Genomic DNA, 7,803 nt, shown 5'->3' with positions numbered 1-7,803 from the left:
AGACCAATGATGGGGGCTAGAGATTTCGCAAAGTGGGATATAGCCACCCGCTTATAGAACCCAAGCTCAATATATCATTGTAGCTACGGACTATTTGACCAAGTGGGCCGAGGCTAAAGCAACTCAAAAGAATGATGCCAAAACCATTGCCACATTCTTATATGAGTATGTATTCACGAGATATGGACTGCCAATAAAAATTGTCAGTGATAAGGGAACTCATTTCCTCAATGAGGTAATCGAGTATTTGCTTAATGAGTTTATGGTCATCCATAACAAATCAGCTCCCTATCACCCACAAGAAAACGGACAAGCTGAGCTTTCGAATAAAATTCCTAGCTCGGTACTGACTAAAGTGGTTAGTTCAGGAAGGACAACTTGGGAAATGAATCTCCATGTAGCTCTATGGGATTGTCTAGTTTCATTCAAAACAAATTTAAATGCTACACCCTTTAACCTTGTTTATGGTCTTGATGCCATACTGCCAATAGAATTTCTATAGACGACATTCAAGGTAGCTAAGGATCTTGAGTGGACTGGACATGAATTGTCAGAAAGACTTGAAGATTTAGAAAAGCTAGATGAGCAAAGGCTAAATGCTGTAGCTCATATCTATGCACAAAAGCGAAAACAAAAATAGTTTTTTGATTCCCATCTAATAACAAAATCTTCAAAAAAGGAGACTTAGTTTTAGTCTATTCCCTTAAGCAACACATTCCCATGTTTAAGAAAAAGGAAAACGGACCATTTATCATTGAAGATGTATCTCCAAGTGGAGCAGTAAAATTATCCACCCTAGATGGTGAACCAATGACTAATTGGATTAGTGGATGCCGTTTAAAGAAATACAATTTTCCGTTTAACCAATGAATTGCTAGAAAGAATGCATGCAGCCAAGCAAACAAGGATTAACCGACAACAGGTTATTGATGAAGCCCAAGAGGAAGCTCGGCTTCGGGTACTCAAATGGAAAGATGCTCTCAGAAATCAACAAATACCGATTCCCATCAGCACTCTGGAAATAGTGATCGACAATGGGAATTGCCTAAAGATACAGTTTCAACAGATGATGAATGGTTAGACGGAATGGACCTACGCATCAAAGTACAACTCAACAATCATATCACAAATGCTTTGGTCGACACAAGAGCTAGAGTAAATGCAGTCAATTATTTCACGTACAAAAAAGCAACAAGTCAGTCTTTGACAGCAGCAGGAATAGTGACAATCAAAGGATGCAACAAGAAACCAACACCAACATTGGGAGTAGTCAACTTGAACGCGATAGTACATGGATGTTCATGCCCTCATCAGTTTGTATGTGTTAACCCTCACGGCTCACGGACACCCCATCACCTACGACGGACGTGTATTATGTATTTGGTAGAGTCAGGTACCGGGCTTGTCGGACCAATAGGAAAAGGGTAAGAGTGATCGCCGATGAGAGGCGCACTCTAAGTGGGACATTCAAGGGATTAGTTGGCTAAGCATGGCGCCCAAGTGTGAATGGGGTGAGCTCATATAAAAGCCAACTAAACCTAAAATTCATTCATTCTCTCATTTGTGCAATAGAAGAGTGCTCTTGCTCCATATGCATCTCCATCTTCTTCTTCTTCACCTCCTTGTGTGTGTGTGTATGTGAGAGAGAGAGAGAGAGAGAGAGAGAGAGAGAGAGAGAGAGAGAGAGAGAGAGAGAGAGAGAGAGAGAGCATTGCGGCGGCACGACGGCGGTGAAGCGATTGAGCACGACGTAGCGGCGTATCCTTCTTCTTCGCGGCGAGGAATCCTCCACGGTAGGAGCATAGAGCGGTGAGTGACACACCATTGCCCTCTTTTGAGCTTACTAGTTAAGCTAGTTGTGTGCTTGGAGCCGTCTATGGCCCGCACACAGTGTTAGGCAAGGCCCTTGCTTCGATAGTGCGGCAAGGAGCGCACAATATGCTTACCAGATGAACACATGAATGAGACGATGATTGTTGGTATTCCCTGGATGCGGGCATACAAAGCAGTACCAGATTGGGATACAAATAAGCTCAAGCTATCACCTAAAGGCGGCGGGCAACTCATTGTTCCAATTGCACCAAGGAAGGCGGAATGGTAAGGACGTAATCAGTAGACCAAACCATGAAGTAACTCAATCATGTCCATCCTCTCGACGAGCAAATGCTACAAGTAGCATGCAAGGATTCTGACAAATTTGGGTACCAAAAGCACAACTTTTGGTACTAGCCGATTCAAATCTGAGTGCCCAAAACATCACCGACAAAACAAAAGAAGATTCTAAGGGTCAAAACACAGAGACAAGCATCTCTGAGCAAGGAACCTAACTTGAAATGTATTTGGCAGAAAAAGGAGCACTTAGCTTCTCCACAAACCGGAAAACCAATCAAGCAATGGAGAGTTAAGTCTCAAAATACTCCACCACACCATTCCACACCAAGCAAACCAACCTACCATGTCGAGAAAAAGCTCGACAACAATCAAAATTGCCACCAACAGCTCAGGCAATCAACGTGCTGAAGCATCCTGATGGTACAATCAAACAGAGAGCACACAAGCTACAAGATCTGCTCTTTGAAAGACAACATCAGAAAGCCTCAACATCAAAAACCCTTGAGTTAATTACTCAAGACCCAGCTCTTGCACAACATAGTGGTTTGAATTGCATTGATCTTCAAAGCATGGTAGAGACAACCACGGCTATGCATAAACACGATTGTTCAACCCATGCACATAGTCTTCCCGCAGTACGCCATCTAGGAGGGGTGGAAGGGCACTAAGTAATTCAGAGCAATGTTTGAAGAGGGAGGAAAAAGTTCGATGTTAACGTGTGATTTTTTGCAAAATTACCTAATAATGCCCTTATAATTCATCATCAATGGAAAATTCATTGATAATATCTTTCTAATGAGTGTAAATAGTGTATATACTATCTGAAAATCATCAAAAAATAGGTCTTTTTGGTTATTTTTCATCATTTTTCTTCATAAGGAGACTTAAAAATGGATAAATCCAACAAAAAGAAATAAAGTTGTGTTTTTCAATGGATTTTCTTAATTATTGGATTTTCACTTTTCTTTTTTAGCGCATTTTGTTATTTTCTTTGATTTTTTTAATAAAGAGGTCAAAAATTAATAATAAATAGCAAAGGAGCTTCGATGGAAAAACAGAAGACATGGTGGTGATCAGAAAGACAAGGCAGACAAGCACAAAAATTTTCAATGGAATCGGAAGATGAAAGCGGGAAGCCTAAATTAAACGGCCAAACCTACTTTTGCAAAATTCTTGCAGAATGAGCTATATGAATCTGATCCGGGAAGTTTTTGAGTCTAACATAGATTTCATGACCTAGTAGGACTAACGGGGGAATCTATGGAAAAATGGTTTGGGAAGTCCGGGTATAGATATCCCAAGTAGGCTAAAACAATCTCATTTCCACTTGTCACCTTTGCAGAGAGAGCTTTTCGACCTCTTTCGCGCGTACTTTTCGGAGTCTACAGTTGCCCGTTTTCAGTGTCGTCTCGCAAAGACATGAGGGGTAAGTTCTTTACTCATCAATGATCCATTTTGTACGGCCGATAGCTAGTCTAAACCCCTAGAAAAAACCCTAGAATCCGAGCAGTGCACAAAGACCTTTGACCAAAAGCTAACCATAGCGGCTTGTCAGCTCGACCAAATCAGACGGGATTTGAACTGTAACATGTCCAAACATAATTGAACCTTTCTATATCATCAGTTGACCATTCGGCAGGGATCGAGGGGTCCCCAGTAGAAAAGCTAGGTTTTTGGCAGATGCCAAAATTTGGTTTTGACTCCATAGACAGCTTGCCTACGAGGTTTATATATAATGTATATGATTGGTTTTGTGAAATCAATCAAGCGAAGCCCTCGAAAAGCAGAAAATGGCTCAAAGGTTACAAAGAATCAAATTTGATATGCGAGGTCAAACTAACTCCAAATGAGCCAGAATTGGATGAGTTGCTTCACAACTATGTTGCGAACAAGTCCAAAGCCTCACAAGTGACAAAGCAACTCAACAGGCAGTGTAGTCACAAAAATTGGTGTTTTGAGAGTCGACAAAACACAAAGTGATGCCGACAAGACCAAACTTGACCAAATTTAATTAAGACTTGTTTTAGGTGTATGGTCAGAATTTTTAAGTTTTGCAAGACAATTGTGACTATTGTAAATAATCACGATTATTTACTTTTGCACTATTTTTGCTTGGAAATTGTATCATCACCTCACCTATCATGTGTAAACACCTAGTACATGCCAAAAATCAAGTATGAGCCAAAATGAGCACCTATAACTTGGAGAATTGCCAAAAAACGCAAAGAAGTCTTTGCAAGCCAAATTTTGAGTTATCGACCACTTTTTTTGATCCAAATCACCTCATATCACATACACAATAGAGTCTATACAATGCTTAGAACCAATTTGTACCAAAAAATATTGATTTCTGTAGAAAAGTTAATAATCACGATTATTTATTTTCTAGCCAAAATGGGGAAATTTTGATATTTTGCCATCATACATCCAAAGTACATGATGTGTTAAGCCCACTAGCTAAATTTGAACCAAATTGGAGCTCAAAAATCTCAAATTTCCATTATATCTACTGTTTCAGAGACCTAAAGCCAAAATCTGGTACCAATTTCACCCTATGCATCCAAATGAGCCCATATTTCACTCAGAGCATGTATTTGGTATATACTTCAAAGCCTGTGATGCCAAGTTTGCAAAAAGTTGGAGAAACTACTCAGTTGTAAATAATCGCGATTATTTACTTTGGTTGCAAATTTTTGTTTGAACTTTACAATTTTGTTCCTTGCATGTTTTTATGCATCTATGCTTGTTCAAAAATTGATTTGAAGCAAATTGGATAAAATTGGCAGCATTGCAGACTAAAGGACATTTTAGAGAAAAATCCGTCAAATATGCTAACTTTGACACTCTATTCAGGAGCCATGCAAGCACCAGAGAGAGCCAAGAAGAAGCTCAACCAGAAAGAAAAGTTGCAAGAACTACCAGCATACCAACTGGACCCAGATTCAGTCAAAACTGCCAAGGCAACCTATCTCTCAAAGGAACAGCTGGAGCATCACACCACAGTGTTGATTGGCAGATTCAAGAGCGAGGAGGGACATCAGGTAGAGTTGCAACTCCTACCAAAAGAAGTGTATGATGTCGCCACAAAGCCTGAAACCAAAGATGCCAACCAATAGCTAGGACTCAGAGATTTTTACGAACAAGAGCCGTCCGGAGTGGACTTCCAAAACGCTTACAAGCTTTTGTCCACGATCAAGGAAGATGGAACTGCTCTGATTTCTGACCCATCACCAAGGAAATAGTGGTAGAGGCACTCAGATTGCCCACAAAAGGAATGACAATGAGGGCAAGGGATAGGAAGATGGCGGGAACTTTCACAAAAGAAACCGCCACGGCCACCTTTGCGGACCTTATCCACAAGTAGGTGGAAGAGCTAGCCAGGTTATACCACCAACACTTCCACTTCCTTGCTAAGAGGCCACCAAGGTATACAACGCCAAATTGTGCAATTTCCACCACCTTCATGCAAGTCCTCAAGTCAACAACCAGGCAACTGGTTGACCATGCTCAATATGTCTTGACCACTTTGAAAGGAATAAAGAAAGAAGGAAAGATCACATACCTGGGTGCACCAGAGGTGTTGACAAGGATTGCATAGCATGCCATTGGCATGGCTGACAACCTACCACCTGGATAGTATCAGCTCAACCATCTCCTTGAGGTACAAGATTGGCCAAGAGGTCCTACAAATCATCGGCTTAAAGCTTGTTGGAAAGGCACAGCAGTAGTGAGAGCTCAGATAATGAAGAAAAGAGAGCACGACGAGAGGAAACAAAAAGGAAAGCCGTGGCAACACACCAAGAAGCGCCTGTTCAAAAGCAACAAGCCCGGTTTGAAAGAGAGAAACACGCATACCAACGCAGCCGCCAAGCACAAGGAAAGGACTCGGAAAAGTGGGTGCCTAGTGGGCTTAAGGGACCAAGAACCAAACATCACACTAGAAAGTAGGCTGAAGAACCCACTGAAGTACTAGAATGGATGTACCAAGAGGTAGAAGCTTTAAAGCTGAAAGAAGCCGAAGAAGCGGCAAAGAAAGCAAAAGAGGCGGCAGAACATTAAGAGCAAGCAGAGGAATCCACTGCACAAGGAGAAGAAAAACATGCCCAAGGTGATGTGTCTCCCCACATCTCTTCTCGTGTTTCTGAACACCAAGATCAACCAATGCCAAGCCCACCACCATCCCCAGTTAGAACCACAACAAATGAGCCAACAAAAGAAGCAGAACCTGACCAGGAAAAAGAAGCTGAAGCTACACAAGAATTTGAACAACAAGAAGCAATGGAAATAGCACAACAAGTAGATGTATCTACTCAAGAGAAGCAAATAGAGAGAGAGAGAGCCAGAGACAGAAAAGGCAGCCAGTCCTGCACCAGAAGAGGACACTGTAAAATTTGAGCACACAAGAGAACAAGAGGTTGATGAAACACCCTCTACCTCAACACAACAAGATAAGGCCGAGGCACAACTCTCTACCTCAACAAAAAAAGATTAGCAGCCACAAGGGCAATAGCAGCAACCAGAAGCCATGATGAAGCCAGAGGTAAAAAAATCTGCAAAAACATCAAGGCAATTAACACAAAGTGAAGATTGGCAATCGAATGATGAAGTCATCGTGCAAGTGAACGAGTATGCTAAGCAAATGCAGGAGATGATAGAAAGACTTCATTCAGCAACACTTGGCCATAGCACACGGGCCAAAGAGTTAGAGATGGTGATTGATGCACTTCAAGGGGAGTTAGACGACATACTTAATGTCATCACTGATCTCTAGAGGCAAGCAAAGGAGTTGAGAGTGGAAGCTAAACAACATCAGCTCGCAAGAGATAAGCAACAGAAAGAAATGGAAGAACTGGGTGAGCTGCTTACCAAACTGTCAGATGCATGCAAAGCCAAGGATGATCAGTTGACAGAGGTTACAAACAAACTTCTATCTACCACCCTAGCAACTCAAAAGATCCATGTACAATTAGATGTGGAAAATGCTTCCCTACAGTACTCAAAACAAAAAATCAATCATCAGGCAATATTCTTGTGACAAATACGAGAAAATCCAGCCATCACCTCGATCAAGGGAACAAAAGAGGTCTACAAGGTGTTAGAAAAGAAAAATAAAGAACTCGAACTGGAGCTGAAATTAGAGCAGTCTCAGCGCAGAGACCTGGCCTTGATGCATGTCCAAAGAGAAGACGAGCTGCTAAAGGAGATAACTGAACTCAAACGAGTCAACCAGCTACTGAGAGAGGGAAATACAAAAACACAAGAAGAGGCAGGCACTTCGGAGAAACCTCAGATAAAAATCCCCTTAGTATTATTTGCTAACATGGAGACACAGGCTGCAGTAGAGCTGAGCGGCGAGGAAGAATTTCAGGTACCCATTACAGAAGAAGACACAGTGCCCATGGTCCAGCTCTCAAAGGCTGAAGAAGATGCACCAAAGGAAAAAGTTACATAAGAGGTAGATGAGCAGTGGAAGGCACGAATGGATTGGAAGCTGAGAGTACATTCCGTCAATGTAACACAACTCACTCCCAATCAAATAAATGTGCAATGGCACCAACAATCCCTACCCTAATCTTTGATTAAAGTTGAGTTGCTACAAGTAAAAGAAAAACTTTACATAGACATGCAAGTCAAGGGCGCAGATAAAGACCACCCAAAGTGGAGGTTGAACTGGCTGAACAAGAACCCAAG

Source organism: Adiantum capillus-veneris, chromosome 14, assembly GCF_014529385.1.
Source record: "Adiantum capillus-veneris isolate H3 chromosome 14, ASM1452938v2, whole genome shotgun sequence".
Lineage (NCBI taxonomy): Eukaryota > Viridiplantae > Streptophyta > Polypodiopsida > Polypodiales > Pteridaceae > Adiantum > Adiantum capillus-veneris.
Note: the sequence above shows the minus strand (reverse complement) of the source record.